Source organism: Passer domesticus, chromosome 4, assembly GCF_036417665.1.
Source record: "Passer domesticus isolate bPasDom1 chromosome 4, bPasDom1.hap1, whole genome shotgun sequence".
NCBI classification, from domain to species: Eukaryota; Metazoa; Chordata; class Aves; order Passeriformes; family Passeridae; genus Passer; species Passer domesticus.
Window position 1 is genome coordinate 55,757,240 of NC_087477.1, and position 16,894 is coordinate 55,774,133.

The 16,894-nt window shown below is 38.0% G+C and overlaps 1 protein-coding gene and 1 long non-coding RNA gene across 6 annotated transcripts in view; both read left to right on the forward strand.

Annotated features, from left to right (window-relative positions):
* SGCZ (sarcoglycan zeta) overlaps positions 1 to 16,894 on the forward strand; it is a 395,468-nt gene that overhangs the window by 77,345 nt on the left and 301,229 nt on the right. The gene's annotated exons all lie outside the window — the stretch shown is intronic.
* The window catches only part of LOC135300018 (uncharacterized), a 60,872-nt gene that overhangs the window by 11,420 nt on the left and 32,558 nt on the right, over positions 1 to 16,894 (forward strand). For all 3 annotated transcript variants that reach the window (XR_010361881.1, XR_010361883.1, XR_010361882.1), the window contains exon 2: positions 16,024 to 16,167. This is a non-coding gene — a long non-coding RNA (uncharacterized LOC135300018). The remainder of the gene's footprint in view (positions 1 to 16,023; positions 16,168 to 16,894) is intronic.

The window sequence follows — 16,894 nt, forward strand, 5'->3', positions numbered from 1 at the left end:
GATCTAGCAAAAAAAAGTAGAAAAATAAATTTAAAAACCACTTTTGAAATATACTTAGTACAAAAATGGTCACACTAATATCTCAATAGCTGAGAAAATAATACAGACCTGATGTTGTTGACTAGAAGTTCTCTATTATTGATTCAAGTAATTTTAACTGGAAACCTTTTAACTGGCTTCTGTAATCTCTGTATAGATGTCTGCCTTGTAGAACGCCTCTTGAATCTTAATGTGCCCTTTACTTTCTCAGCAGTAGCATGTCGGCCAAGATGCATGCTTGCTTTCTATAATGTTCTGATAACATAATGCAAGCAATGTTAACAGATGATTTAACTGCAAAATAAATATTTTATTTTTTACAGAGGTCAGTTCTGTAATATTTTGAGGCTAAGGGTTCATGCAGATCTGTGCAGTGTTAAAAATAACTGAAATAGAATGGGTTTTCTTTTTTTAATCTGACATTGAATCTGAATTTTCTGAAAACAAAACTGAATAGTCTAGAACTCTGTATAGTTTCATTATATAGCACCCTCACCTAAATGATCCATCCCATTTTGTCTCTTATTTAGTGGTATGTTATTGTAAAACACCAATTTTAGCAGTGCAATTCAGCTATTTAGGAGTAATGCTGCAGATTTAGGAAATAATATTGATTGTGTATGATTTGTGTTTCCCACTCCTTGGAACACTAGAGCCATAAACAGGCTTGCTTTCGATGTTTTTTTGGTGTGTCTTATGAAATAACTGGGACACTGTACAAGTCAATGTGCTCCCTGAATACTTGTGAGCTGTGGTTGTAATAGAAATTGTTACAGATAGAACTGGTAGCACAGTGTATAGTGAGCCAGTCTGTCAAACTCCACCCTGAAACTTCTTGGTATGTTAAAACTGTTGGGTTTGGAGTTGGCCCCCATTTGTCTTGATGGAGGCAATTCTGGTTTTTTCCCCCTATAATTTCAAGGTGGAATTTTTCTCAGTCTTCTAGGGATAAAATGAAAAACCTTATGCTGGCAAGAATAACACTGTGCTGTTGATGGAATATTTTAGGATGCTTTTTTCATTCTTATGTCTTTTAAATTTTTTTCTCCTAAGGTTTTTAAGGTGGTCAAATCAATCATTGCAACATAGTACCATTTTACTATAGTAACACGGTTTTTGAGCTCTTATAGGGAGCATTTTAAAGATGAAGAAAAGCGCAGAATAGATGATGACAATTTCAAAAAAGTAAGAGTTAGATAGAAGGGGTATGTGGGAGGAGAAAAGGTCATCCTACAGAGATTTTATGAAGACAAAATGACAGGAATAAAATCTACAATCTGTCTCAGATGCTAAAATAATGAAACTATAACTTTTGATCTGTGCAGCAGATGAAAAAGAAAGTCAATATGTTCCTTCCCCTACCTGCCAAGGTATCATCAAGGAATCACCACACCTGGAGCACAGGGAACCCTAAATTTGTTGTCTTAGCTGGTATGAAGTTCAATAGTCTGCAATAGTCTGCTTGATGAAAATAATGTTAGCCAGGCTCCTCTACAAGTCCTGTTGTTAGTACTGGAAATTTGTGTGGAGGTGTTGGTTTGTACTGGCAGTGCCAAGAGCATGCATGAGATTGGTAAGAGTGCAGTCATGACCTACACTTGCAGGCAAGACATGGTTGGTTGGTAGGGGCATGTAGTTAGGCCCTCATTAGTAACTGGGAAAAGTAAATATTACTACTTATATGCCTTGTTCTTCCAACAGCTGCACGTCTCCAGTCAGCTGAGGTGGCACCTAGTTCACCTGTCAATTGGAATTATGACTATTGGTATACTAAAAACTCTTTGGATTACAAAGCTGTAGTAAAACAGTAGGATTATAGTTGTTGGAGATTGCCTTCTAAGAGGAACAGAGGGCCCAGTATGCCAGCTCTGTAGGTTTAGATTAGATGTTAAGAAATTCTTTCCTGTGAGAGTGGTGACGCACTGGAACATGTTACCTAAAGTTGTTGTGGATCACTGAAATTGTTCAAGGCCAGGTTGAATGATGCTCTGAGCAGCCTGGTTGATGACAGATGTCCCTGTCAACAGCAGGGGAATTGGAACAAGCTGATCTTTAGAGTTCCTTCCAACCCAAGCCATTTTGTGATAGTTTCCTACAGTTCTGTACTTGTTAGTGTCATGGACTTGAGAGTATTCCTGAGTTTCCATTGGTCATACCCTTCAACAACATTGAGTTTTGAGGACTTCTTTACATTTTATTGTCATGGCAAGGATTGATTTATGCTATATGTGCATCTTTATTTTGTGTAGTAGTTATTTATCAATACAAGATTTGCTGGTTCCTCTTTCTGCTGCTTCTGTGTTTCCTCAGCCCTGTCACACTTTGCACTGCAGAATCTGCAGTCTCCTTATAGGGGTGAAAAATGAATGTAACGTCAGGATAAAACAACTGTTTTCAGAGTACTTTCTTATATGATCAGTGTTGCCCTTTTATAATATAATGGATTCCAGCCTTGGCTGCTTTGTCACAGCTTTCTCCCAGTGCTGCCTGCTATGCCTGTCTTAATCCACAAAACTTGGATAAATAACATATTTCATAAAGAGGCAGTATGAGGGAAAATGAGATGAGCTCAAAGTTTTGGCCCAGTCCCAGAGATCTGACATCACTGGCATAAGTGCAACCTGGTATATGAATCCTGTGACTGGAGTGGCCTGTTGGATGGTTGCAGGCTCTTTAGGAGGGATTGGAAGGGCAGAAGAGGCAGAGGAATGGCACTGCATGCAATGAAAAGATTACAATATATGGAAGTCAGTTGTCAATGGCATAGCTGAGAGCCTCTGGATAAAAATCAAGGAGCAAAAAGGTACTGCAGAGGTCATATGTGAGTGTGCTATAGGCCTTCTAGCGAGGACAATGACACTGACAAATCATCCTTTGAGGAACTAAGGGACACTTCCAAGACAACTGCCCTCTCCTTATGGGGGACTTCAATGTGCCAGTAATCAGCTGGTAGCACACAGCTGGTAAAACTGGGGCCAGAAGATTCCTAAAAAACCTGGATGACAACTTTGTGGAACATATCATAAGGGAGCTGACTTGAAAAGGTGTCCTTTATCTGCTGCTTGTCAACAGACAGGATTTGTGAACAGAGTGGAGATCAGTGGCTGTCTTGACCACAGCAACCATGAGGTGATTTGGTTTAAAATCTGTTGATGGGAAGAAAAGTGCCAGCTAAACCTCAGCTCCGGACATGACAAGAGAGGGCTTTGGGCTGCTCAGGGAATGAGTAAAGTCACCTGGGAAAATGTTTTTGCAGATGCTGGGGTCCATCACTGCTGGTCAATTTTTAAACATCACCTTCTAAGCACACAGGAGCAGGCAGTTCCCAAATGTCTCAAGTCAGAGGCAGAAGTCTGACTCAGCTGAACAGGAATGTTCTTGTAGAAATAAGGCAAAAAATGGAGGGTGTATATCCATTGGGAGCAGGGTCAGGTGACACTGGAAGAATAAGAGATGCTGCTTGCCACTTTAGGGAGAAAATTCCCAAAGCTCAAGTGGAATCAGCTGTCAAATAATGTGGGGAACAATAGTTTTTTGAAATATATTAGTGGCAAAAGACCACATATAAATAATGTTGTATAAATATTGTAAATATTTATTGCATAAATAGAATAAAATTTTATGAATAACATTGACATATTACAGGATGTGGATGGTTGCCTCATAAACAGGGACAAGGCAGAGGTGTTTAACACATTCTTTACCTCCATCTTCAATATGAATGATGAAGCGAGGGGCTCTCAGTGCCCTGAACTGGAAGACCATGGCTGCAAGAATAATCAACTTGCAGCGGGTTTTGCCGTTGCATCTGGATCTCTACAAGTCTTCATAACATAGATCCCTACATCTTCATAAATTACTTGACACTGGACTGGAAGGGATACTGAGTGAATTTGCAGACAATCCAAAGCTGGGAGGAGTTGTTGATTCCTTTGGAGGCAGAGAGGCCCTGCAGAGAGACTGAAACAAATTAGAGGGCTGGGCAGTCACCAACCATATGAAGTTCAACAAGGGAAAGTGCCAGATTCTGTACCTGGGATGGGTAATCCTGGATCTACAGACTGGGAAATGAGATGCGGAAGAGCAGAGCTGCAGAAAGGCACCTAGGGGTCCTGGTTGATGGCAAGTTGAACATGAATCAGCAGTGCCCTGGGAGCCAGGAGGGCCAGGTGTGTCCTGGGGTGTGCAGCATTGTCAGCTGGGCAAGGGAGGGGGTTGCCCCACTCTGCTCTGCACTGGGGTGGCATCACCTCGAGTGAGGGAAGTTTTGGGTGCCACAGCACCAGAAAACAGTCCAAAGAAGGGCCCCCAGGATGGTGAAGGGCCTTGAGGAAAAGCCTTATGAGCAGTGGCTTGAGGTCATTTGATTTGTTCAGTCTGGAGGAGACTGAGGGGAGACTTCATTCCATCTTCACAAGGAGAAGTGAGAGGGCCAGGTACTGATCTCTTTACCCTGACCAATGACAGGGCTCACTGAAATGGCATAAAGCTAAGTCAGGGGAGTTTTAGATCGGATATCAGGAAAAGGTTTCCACCCAGAAGGTGATTGGACACTAAAAGACGCTCCCCAGAGAAGTGGTCACAGCACCAAGCCTACAGTCTCAGGCACATGGTGTGGTTCTTTGGGTGTCCTGTGCAGGGCCAGGACATGGCCTCAATGATCCTGGTGGGTCTCTTTCAACTCAGTTTATTCTATGAAATTAATTTTTGAAAACCCATATTAAGGCATTTGCAGTCCTGAAGTTCTTAACTAATTTATGATAACTATGTAATGATAATGGATATAACTCTAGTAATTTTTCAATTGCACTGGCTTTATCAACTGTAGAATGTCCTTGAGATATAGCTGATTTTTAACAAGCCACTTATAAAGATAAACAAGGCAAAGTACTGTAGCACTATTCAAATTTTATCAGTGTTAATTCATGCTCTATATTTAATTTATTTTACCTGATAACTCAATACTTTAATAGTAGATTTAATTGAATTAAATTGAGATTCTGTACAAGCAAAGTAATTCTAATTCTCAATACAAAAATTAATTAGAATAAAAATTAATATTTGCTTTCATAATTATTTATGAACATGAGCTATTTGATGAAATACTCCATGGGTATTCTGGGTACATTGATGTCTTAATTCATTGCAACACCTTCCCTTCATTATGTTTTATTTGGAAATTTCAATGGACAAGCTTAAGAAGCTGAGGTACCAGGAGATACATGTAGGTATGCTCAAAAAGGGCACTGAGGTAGCATTCATCTTTGAGCAGCCATTGAAGCTATAAATATTGTGTGAGCATTTAGACTGGCCTGCCTACAGCTGAGTAACCACTAGTGGGTAACACCAGGAATTTTGTGTGTAACTGAGCAGAGGAAATCTTTCAAGATCAGAGTAAAGGTACGGACTATAGAACAATGTAGGGGTGTTGTTTATGTACACCTGCATGCTTCTTTTTGCTATTTCTGTGTTGGATTGCTGTCCTGGTATTGGTTGGGATGGAGTTAACTCTTCCTAAGAGACAGTATAGTGCTATGTTTTAGATTTAGGGAAAGAATGATGTTGATAAGACAATATTGTTTTAGAATCATAAAATCATTAAGGTTGGAAAAGACCTCTAAGGTCATTGAGTCTAACCTTTGACCTTTTGGCTATTGCTGAGCAGTGCTTGCACTAAGTCATGGAATTTGCTGGCGCTCACCCCACCTGTGAGGAGGCTGGGTGTGCACCAGGAGTTAGGAGGGGACAGAGCCAGGACCCCCAATGGATAATTTGCACCATGTGGCATCATGCTCAGCCTGTAGCAGGAAAGCTGGCTGGGGGCTGCTGATCGGGAACTGCCTGGGCATGGGCTGGTGGTAGTGAGCAATTGTATTGTGCATCACTTGTTTTTTATATTCTTTTATCTTTATTATTATTGTCTCCTCAGTTTCTCTCTTATTAAACTGTCTTTGTCTCAACCCATGCATTTGAATTATTTTCGTCCCTGATCCTCATGAGGTGGGGGAGGTGCCTATTTGGTTTTTATCTACCTAGTGGATTAAACCATGACATTTTCACAGGCATATAAATTACTCTGAGAGTAACTAGATATAACTTTTTTTTATGTTTCTGTGTACCATATAGGATATTAGAATATGGTAATTTGACATATTTAGATAAATAAAAATATTAAATAGATAGTATCATTCAATATTTTTAAAATAAATTTCTATTAACCATTTCTCAAGTTTGAAAGAAAGCCCTAAGGATTTAAAATATGTGATACTTTCAAGATTTTTTCAGATAATGTCTCTGAATTTGCATTATTCTGTACTGATCACTGCAGCAAATATTTAGCCACTTTTTTCTAGACTTGTCAGCAGACTTCAGATTAAATGATCAGCTTAAGTTAATGAAACTGCTGATTTTGTCTGATATATTTTTATGGAGATATGACTGAGTTTGATTTACTGAACAAACTAAAAGGATTCATTGTGCTGTTCTTCCCATATAATGAGTTTAGGTAAAATAGATTATTTATTTTGATTGGTACTCTTGCTGAAAAATTTGTGTCCTGTGGCTTTGCATAAAAGTGTGACAAAGGGGGGGCTCAAGTTCTGCTAATGCTCTAAAATATAATAAAAATTTCAATAGTAATCCAAAATTGAAGAAAAAAAGATCATTAATTCTCAGTCATTATAAGCACCAAGAACTTTTGTTTTATGCATGAACTAGTCTTATGTTATTAATATCAGTATTCTTGTTATATATTTATTTGACTTTTTACCTAATTTATTTCTCAAAATTGTCTTACAGTAATCTTAAAACCTGAATATTTTGAAGGCTTGAAAAATATTCAACTAGCTGAAGTATTTACAGCAAATAATGGAAGGACTGATAATTTTCATTAGTAGCTGTCACAATACTTCATCTGTGATTCTTTTAGACTGTGAATTCTGCACATCAAGTAGAGTGCTCTAATTTAATCAATGGGCACATTGAACTCTAGCTCAATTCATAAGTCTCGTATGAATTGAGGAATAAAAATGTTTTTGGTTCTTATAATTGAAAGACAACTAATGTACACAAAGGGAAGATAGTAGGTGCCACTTTTTTTAAATGGAAGTGCTAGAGAATCAATTTACTGCAGACATTTGTATGTACACTCTGAACTTGTTGCTTTAATTTCATAAATGTTATAAATAACAAATGCATTTTCTACATCTCCTGGTGGAATGTAAGTAGCAACTGTTGTTTACATGCTTGCTGCCTGGATATTCAACATGGAGCTACAGAAAGAAAAATCACTGCTGAATAATATCCATCCTATGGTGAGAGTTCTTTCTACAAAGCTTTTTGTAGGCTTGATGCAAAGACTATTTATGTCTCTCAGGTTCAGAATGAATGAAAAGTCTTACTATTGCAGAAAGGTTGAACAGCTTGCTTTCTGGAATAAGCATTCAACAAAACAAATCTGGAAGTATAGATCTGCTTATCAATGAAAATGGCAACATCTTTGCTGGCTTTTGAGCAGCATGAATGTTTGAATCCCATTGCACAAAACTAAATTACTGATTTCCACTGCTGATATGCACACACACATTTCTTCTCTCTGCCCCCACTCTGATTTTATATGGTGTTATGCTATGAATATTGTGTGTACAAACAAAGCTAAATTTGTTTTATTTAAAAAACATATTCTCCCCAAGGGTGCTGTATCATCTTTGTTGCCCAAGTTTGCAGAGCTTTCTAGGGCTGGTAGATGTCTGCAGAAGAAGAGAGACTGGAGGTAGCGAATCTGTGAGTTAGTGCCTTAGACATTGCTGTTTTATTTGGGTAAATAAAAAAATGAAGTTGGGGTGGGAGACAGCATACATTCTGAGACAAGCTTTTGAGTATGACCCTCCTCTTTTTCATTAAAAACGCTTTACAATTTGGTTTTGACTGAAGAAATTCCATCTACAACATAAAAATCCTGACCCCCAAAACCATAACAAAAAATGAACTAAACAAAACACCAAGCTTTTAAAATCAGTAAACAAAAACCTTTTAGTCTGTTCATGGTAAGTGATGTACTCAGTGTTCTAAGTTTGAAATATATTGTGTATAAACTGTTAGTGTAAGACTTTTCTCTTGAGTTGACAAATTTGTGCTTTTCTTTAAAAAAACCAAACTAGCAACCCCCAAGTAATTTTTCCAATTAATTTTCAAAGATTGTTTGTAAATATCAAGATGATGAATGAACTCATGAATATTGCAAGTATGAAACATTCTATCTTCTACAGCATTTGAACTTGTTTGACTTGTGGATATCAATGTAGTCTATTGGGAAACCACTCTTCTGTGACATGTTTTCATAACTAGCTTTCACTGGAGCTGCTTTTCATACTTTTTCTTGTCTGACTATTTAAATACAGTTATACAGAGGCAGCCAATAAAGCTTTAAAACAGTAATGTGTAAATCTTTTTTTGCATTCATTAATGTTTTAGAGAATGCAAAATACTGAAAGGAAGTCAGACCTTTATCTAAATTATCTTTGCAATCAGTAGTAAAGACCCCACAGCATTTTCAGTAGGCCTGCTTATCTTGGCTAGATGGGCTTCTCCAATGTTTGGTCCTCCTAAGTGCATTGTATCTGATGTTTTATCATGGGATGGATTTTCTTGAAGCTTTCGATTCTAGGCAGGTGTCTCTGTGCATATTTCTGTGATGCTCCACTAGCATCCTCTCAATAATGCATCCTTTGTGAGGAATGTACCCTAAAAATTGTATCTCCTATGGATAGGAGATGAGATATATATCTCCTATTTCCTCTTGTAATTAAAAAGGAGTATCTCAGTTCAGTGGGTGTGGCAGATATAATTGGTACAGACTTTCCCTTGGTGTGCTCTTAACTCAGTAGAGGAAAAAATAAGTACAGATAGATATGCTTAGTACACTTGCCACATGCAAGTAAGCTTCTTCTTTAAGAATGGATGCTTTGAGATTGATTGTGAACTGACCATCTTCATCAATAAACACCTCCTGCTGTGAGAGGAGGTGAGTAGAAAAGAGATCAACAGTAGTGGGAAGAGTTGCTCTTTGCAACATTGTCTGAATAAGAGGCATGAACCAAAAACTGACGAAAAGCAGAACATAGCATCTAAATTAGTTTTAAGAAAAACTTAGAATGTGAAGATCAGTCATGTTTATTTAAGATGTGATCTTTAGGAGCTAGTGGGCAGAGGGAACAACTGTTACTTGAAAGCTATTGATGTACAGATTGATGTACAAAATAAGTATTCCTTTCATGTTGTCATCTAGTGGTTATTGGAATGGAAACAGACAAATGCTGTGATCAAGCAATTGAAATGGTAGAGATTTTTCATTTAAGTTTGATTTTGACTCCTGGTAGGATTGTGCTGACTGTTTTCTATTGCAATACTGGACACATAGTTGCTCTTGTATTAAAGTGAAAAATAATGCTGGGAGGGGATGGGAAGGGAAACTGAAAAAATGGTGAATTTATACATTATAATTTGTGTACTACTCATTACTTAAAAGAGCAAAGCAGAGCAGCAGGAAGAGTGAGGGGTAGGGGGAATCTAAATATAAAGCATAATAGGAACAGATATCTACACAATTACATTGCAGGTGTCAGAGAGAACACTAGTGAGATAAAAGATCTTCCTCAGTTTTGTTGTGCTAAACATGAAATAGAATTTTTCATTGCTGATACTGTGTACTCATCAATTCTGCATTCCATCTGCACTGTACTTCCACTAAAAAGGAATTAGTTTATTGCTTGTGTATTTACTTTCATATCTATTTGGTGGTAAGTGGAAATAAAAACTTTGACATGTTTCATGTATAACACTGAATAGAAAGCTTCGAAATGCAATCCAGTCATAGCTCATTAAAAAAATAATTCATCCACACAAAAAATCATCCAAAGAAACAAAAAACCCCCCAAAAACTAAAGAAATTGAAGGATGTTTGAGAGGCTCGGGTGAAATGTGACTAGAGAAAGCTTGTCAAAAGATGAAAGTGCATTCTGGGCACTTGAACTATAGAAATGGAAATAGGAGCTGGATACCAAGGTTTTTTCTAAACATCACTGGTCTTACTTGCACTGGACTCTGCTGTTAAAAACTAATTTCTGCTCAGAGTAAAAGATGTGCAGAGGGAGCTTTACCTCCTACAGAAGATTGAGACAAGTAGCAACTTCTCCATCCCTTAATTTTTTTTCAGCTTCATAAAACTTCAGATTCTGATGTGAGGTCCTTTGAATTTTTTTATAGAAGATACCTTAGATTGCATTTTGTTAAATGTCATGGTGACAGTCAACACACATTCACGACTAAGAAGAAAAATAATACTTGCTAGTTTATTGAGATAAAGGACTTGGACTCAGTCTCCCCTATACTAAGAATTTATTGTCATGAACAGTCTTTACTGAATGTCTGTCCATGATTTTGTGAAATTTGGTCATTATGGTAGAGCTAAGCCCATTGTGTTGCACATTACTTGGACATTAACAAGGGAGGGAGGTGGTGTGGGATAACTTAGGCACAAATATGATTTTTCTATGATTCCCACAGTGTCGACAAAATGGCTGCAGAGGGATGTGAATATGATCAGAAATCTACTATGTAAAGAAGCAGACTTGTCCTGTAGGATCTTCACTGGATACTGTGCCTTTTCTTGAAAAGGCTTTAGAATGATGAATGGCTATTCTTTACAATTTTTTCCCACAAATTTGCTAATAAACATATGTGACACTCATGTCCATGACTGTATGTAAATCCACTGAAGGATGGGCATAATGAACCCAAGACATTTCCTTGTCTCTGATCATTATTTTTTATTTTATGAAATGTCTGTTACAGGAGAGGTCAGCTAGATAATAAAGATATATGAATAGATTCTAAAGAACAGCCAATTAATCAAATGAATATTCAGTAAAAGAGGTAAAATATGTCAAATGATCAAACTACTGAAAGATAAATAGCTCTATTAGGAGTATGCCTGAAATTTCCTACATTCTGGTTGAAGCTGAGAAAAAGTTACTTTAGGAGAAACTATCAAGGTGACTCAATAGGGATGTTCAACAAAATTTTTTCTTTGTTAAAAATTTATTTGAGCCTTGTGATCACATACGTTCATAATTGTAATTTTGGTTTTCCTCTTAGATTCCCAAATCAGTATGAATCAGTTATTTTATAAATTATATATAATTTTGTAAATTGTATACTTAAAAATACTTATGTGCTTTCTGAACCTGTTGTGATCTTATTCAAAATAATTTGGAAAGTGACTTAAACTGGAGCTTACTGTGCTGGATTACTACCTTCATGTTACCCCAAGCAGCCATAGGAAGGACCTGAAAATGCTGTTCATGTACTGCAAACAGCTTTGTAACGATGCATACTCAGGAACATGATATCAGTGTTTGAAACACCATGTTAACTAAACAATTTGTGCCATTACCATTTCAAAAACACTTCGGCATAGGAAAAAGTTTGACTGATGTGTTTTCGCTGGGACCTGAGGGTTCTCCCTACGGTCCTTCTTCAGCACTCTTCCTGCTACGTTGTTAAAGCATTTTGTGAAGCAACAGGTCTTTCTGAGAAAAATATATTGTATTTTAAAGCAAAATTCACGAACAAGATTTCTGGCAAACAAGACATTTTATCATAACCCCCAGCTGGGAGCTGTTGAAATCATCAAATTGATGGCAAATTAATATGAAAACCTGTTGATTTTTAAGTAAAATACCACCAGGATAATGTCATAAAAACAAACTAACACTCACCTGTATTTATATATCACAATATGACAAACTATGTCAGATATCTTTGGCACATCTTCTCACTGTCACTTTGCTTGCCATGCAATATATCTGTCCATCTACATGTAGTGGCTGTAACTGCCTTGTGGTTCCTGGTTAAGTTAGTCTTCAGCTTTGCCTCCACAAAAGCACGGACAAGTCTGTTCACCTGTAGGTCTCACCAGTAATTTATAAACATGGATATAAAAGGAAGGACTTGTCCAATTTGTACTTGATGAGCTCAGTAACTGAGGACATTTTTAATGTAACCAAAGCACATGATGACTGAGTTGTTTGGTACTCACTGGTCATTGTGATGGTACTTAATGAAAATTTTTTATTAGAATGTAGTAGTTCATGAGGGACAATTGTTTCTTGTCTCTGTTGCAAGGATTTAATATATTGAAGATATATAAGGTCAAGAATAAGATAATGTACTATATAGTAGTAAAGACTATTGTAAAATAATACCATTTCTTATAAAACACTTTCTTCCACTCTGTTCTGTATTTTTCAACAATGGTTAAATAGTTGCTAAATGAGATGAATATGGAAGAAATATGCTTAGTTTCTGCAAAGAGATAAGCAGCTGATAGAACTTGTGAAACTTATTTTTTTCTCTCTTCTAGAAGCAGGATGTTTTCCTCTGGTCAGAATATAAGACAAATCACTCTATTTTACTTGTAATTCTACACTGAATGACCTTTGAGTTGATCACTAAGAGCCTTATTTCTTCTAACCTATGAACAAAATAGTATTCCTGTGAAGTCCTCCAAAAATGTTTTGGTAAAACGCTTCACATTCTTTCCATACTGTGGTTTGGTGGCTCAGAATGACACATTGAAATGTTTTAGTATATTAATTCAAGCCTGTATGAAATTCTGGTGCTAATATGGACTTCAATGAGACAGTAGCTTTTTTTCCACTGTGCCTAGAATGCTTCAGGTATATTTCTGTCTAGCCAGTAGAACTGCAATGTACTGAAACATTTAACTCAGGGCAGTTTGTTGGCTCACTTGCATATTAAGTTTCTGTATGTCCATATCAGTGGAAGTTCTATTCCTGTGCAGCAGGGAAACTTGCCATTCAAGGCACCCTAAACTGAGGGAAACTACATACACGCCCAGTGCCACATCAGGCTGGCTACTGATTGCTGGTGGGATTCTGCAGAGCTCCATATTCAGTTCAGTTCTCCTCAGCATCCTCATACATCTCCAAGCGCTGCATTCTGCACTGGGGACAGGGCAACCTGCATGTATAGGTCAGAGAATGAGAGGCTGGAGAGCAGAGCTGAGGAAAGGGACCTGGGAGTCCTGGTCAATGGCAAGTTGAACATGAGTCAGCAGTGCCCTGGCAGCCAGGAGAGCCAGCTGTGTCCTGGGTGCATCAGGCACAGCATCACCAGCCAGGCAAAGGAGGGGATTGTCCTGATGTGCTCTGCGCTGGGGTGGCCTCATCTCAAGTGCTGCATGAAGTTTTGGGCACCACAATATCAAAAAGATATTAAGGTATTGGAGACTGTTCCAAGGAGAGCCAGAGTAAAGGTGAAGGATTGGAGTGGAAGCCATATGATGAGCGGCTGAGTTCACTTGGTCTGTTCAAACTGGAGGAGACTGAGGCGAGACCTCATTGTATTACAACTTCCTTGTGAGGGGAAGAGGAGGGCCAGGTACTGATCTCTTCATTCTTGTGACCAGTGGCAGGAGTCAGGAAATGGCATGAAGCTGAGTGAGAGAATGTTTAGGGTAGATATCAGGGAAATCTTGTCCACCCAGAGAGTGTTTAGACACTGGAATAGGCTCCTCAGGGCAGCAGTCACAGCACTAAACCTGACAGTTCCAGAAGCATTTGGACAATGCTTTCAGTCATATGGTATGATTTCTAGGAGTGTCCTCCTAGGGCTAGTATTGGACTCAATGATCCATATGGGTCCCTACCAACTCAACATATTCTATGATATTTTGATGACTGACTTCATAGATGCATGTAGCTAATCCAAACCAGAGCTCCATAAGTTATTCAGGGCATGAGTAATCAGCATGTTACTCTTAACTGCTCAAATTTAGTATTTGACTTTTTCTAATGTACCAGCATCATCATCCGGAACCTTCCAGGTGGATATCTTTGAATCCGAATCAGCAAATCTACGCAAATTTGTTTTAACATTGATTGTTGTTTAGCTAATCTTGGTTTTTAATAATACTTTTCTAACAGAAAAAAAAAATACAATATATTTTTCTCAGAAAGACCTGTTGCTCCCAAAATTACCAGATGGTGAGTATAATTATATTACCATATTCATAGGAGCAAAATAAAAGTCATTCTGGAAGTAAGAGCAACAACTTGAGGAAATATTGATGGACTTGGTGTAAGGGAAGCAACACATGAGTGTAATTGAATCCTTTAGTGTGAGCACAGACACTAGCTTTATAGTAGAAATAGTGTACAGAACATCATATTTCTGTGTCAACTTCCTGAAAACACTGATAAATCATCCTCTTGAGATTCATGGCTTCATAGATAGAATAGTACACTTTCCCACTTGAGATGCACTTAATATTAGGCAGTGCTTTGGAAGACAGAGAACTCTGACCTGCCACCATTTTTCACTGTTCGTGTCTGATCTAGTCATGGATCTGTATGTGAGCCATGTTAGCCGTATATTCAGTGGTCTTTCTGTTGAGGTTTAAAAGTCTGCAGTCTGTTACCAATATCAGTGTTCTGATGTGGGTAACAGAGTACATCTTAACATCAAAAAGACTGCTTTGTGCTGCCCCCCCAAATAGCACATGGAAAATAATAGCAGTGTACCACTACATTATAGCAGGGGCTTTGGAGAAATCTTAGGAGTATACACAGCTGCTGAGCACCACTATTCTTGGCACTAAGTGAAAGTAGGCGTTCATTTGCAACCAGGGTAAACTGATGTAGGTGTGCTGTCACTGCTGCAAAGGAAACCAAGATGCACCAAAATATCTGGTGGTGTGAAAACCCTTAAGCTTTTTTTTTTTCAAGCTTTGAAGCAGGACATGTGATATGTTGTTCTCAGAGTGGCAAAACCAAAAAGCACTCTTGGCTGCACTCATACTCATCCGGTCTGGGTAGACCCCTTCTTGTGGCTCCTTAATATTTGTTCTTATAGTACTGCATATAAACAGGCAGTATAGACATGGGAAACAGGAAAAGAGGGAAATCACTTAACCACTAAAGGGCAGTCATTATTTCTCAAGGCAGAATATGGACAGGAGTTCTGATAAAAAATAAATTATTTAATTGAAACTATTTGTTAAATAGCTTATCTGCATGTAAGAAAATAATTTTTAAAAAGGTGCTGAAATGACTGTGTGCTCATCAGAGTGTTTATTAATATAATGCATAAAACTGTAATGTATCTCTAGCAGAGACTACTGCAGGGTCCAGACATGAGTAATATCATATTAAGGAGCTTCAGACAAATTCAGAAACATTTTACAGCCTGGTAACAAACTCAATTATTTTCTGTATGTTTTGTAGAGTTTATAGGTCTGATATTTGAACTGAGGCTGAACTTTTATAAAGTGAGGCATTGAAGCTGCAGTATGTCTCTGAAGAGGAACCACTTTTTGTAAATGACATGGAAATACACAAACACTGACAATGAACATTTAAACCAAAAAATGCATTGAACTTCTCCCTTTCTGTGTCCAGACTTGAACGAATTTGACTTCCTGTAATGTCTTTTTTGAGAAAGGCCAATTTTGAAACTTCTTGTCAGGACAGTTTTCTGGTGCAGCTCTTGCAGCTCTGCATCTTCAGCTTGGAGGCAAGTTTAGTCTCCAGTAATCAGTGCTTAACAAAGACAGCACCAGGGAGCAGTCAGACATTCTCAGTGGTTGTCTAAACATATTTGACCAGAGATGAGAGATCTAGTGAACTAGATCACTAAGAAACTTGTAAATGTTGGCTTGGAGCAAGTTACTTGGATGTTGATGTAAATCAATGAGTGTAGCTGCTGAAGGAAGCTGATCCCAGGTGGACTCTTTTGCTCCAAGAAGCAGTAGAATGATCAGGATTTGCTACTGTGCTGGGCAGTCCTGGGAGGGAGCAGAGAAAAGTGGGCTGTAAATACAGGACTTTTCTTCAACATATCTGAGGCCAGACTGACAATGAGCCATACTAATAGGTGTAACTTGTTACATTCTGCTTGATCTAGCTGTGTGCCTGTCTGTTGGGTCTTCAGCTGCTACTCAACAGATATTTGCAGGAACTTTGAATGGTACGAGATTTTATGAATTTCTTCACGCCGTAATCCACCACTAACTTGTGATCCCTGGATAAGACAGTTTGACAATTCAAGGTATGTGTTAATTTTCTGAATAGACAAGAAGTAATCAAACACATTTTTATTTGAAAAGTAGTATAGCATGTGTTGTACAAGAAGAAAGCTCTTTAGAAGCCTAAAGACTTGCTTATAGTTTCTACATAGTGGGATTTAAGGGCTTGCAAAACTGTACATTTTGATCTTTGGAACAAGTAAAAATTAAAACTCTTGCATTTGAAAAGAAATAAAATTAAAATAATCAGATTAGTCACATGAGTTCTATACATGGCAGTCTGGTTTGCCTCATGGCTACAATTTTGTTAATCAGCCAGTTAGTTATAGACAATGTTTCCTTGAAGGAATATGGGGCAATCAATTGCTGTCCTGCTATGAACTCCATTTTTTCTTGCCTAAAACCATTCTATTGTGGAATTGTGTGTCATTCTATTATAGAATGGCAGTGCTGTGACAAAAGAAAACTTCAAAGTCCTGCTGCTAGTGGAAGCGGGTAGAAGGGAATGAGGGAGAATTGTGTTTTATGACTGTGAAATGACAGCTGTGTCTGAGATGAGAATGACAAGGGGAAGTGGGCGGGTATGGAGTCTTCTGGTATGACTCAGAGTGCCCTCATGGGCATGTGGTTGTGAACTCTGTGATATTTCAGAAATTTCTGTGTGTCTATAATTTGAAAAATAGTATCTTACAAGAACTCCAGAAATTCTTTTAAAGAAATGAGGGGTGCTCTAAAACTTTACTGCATATG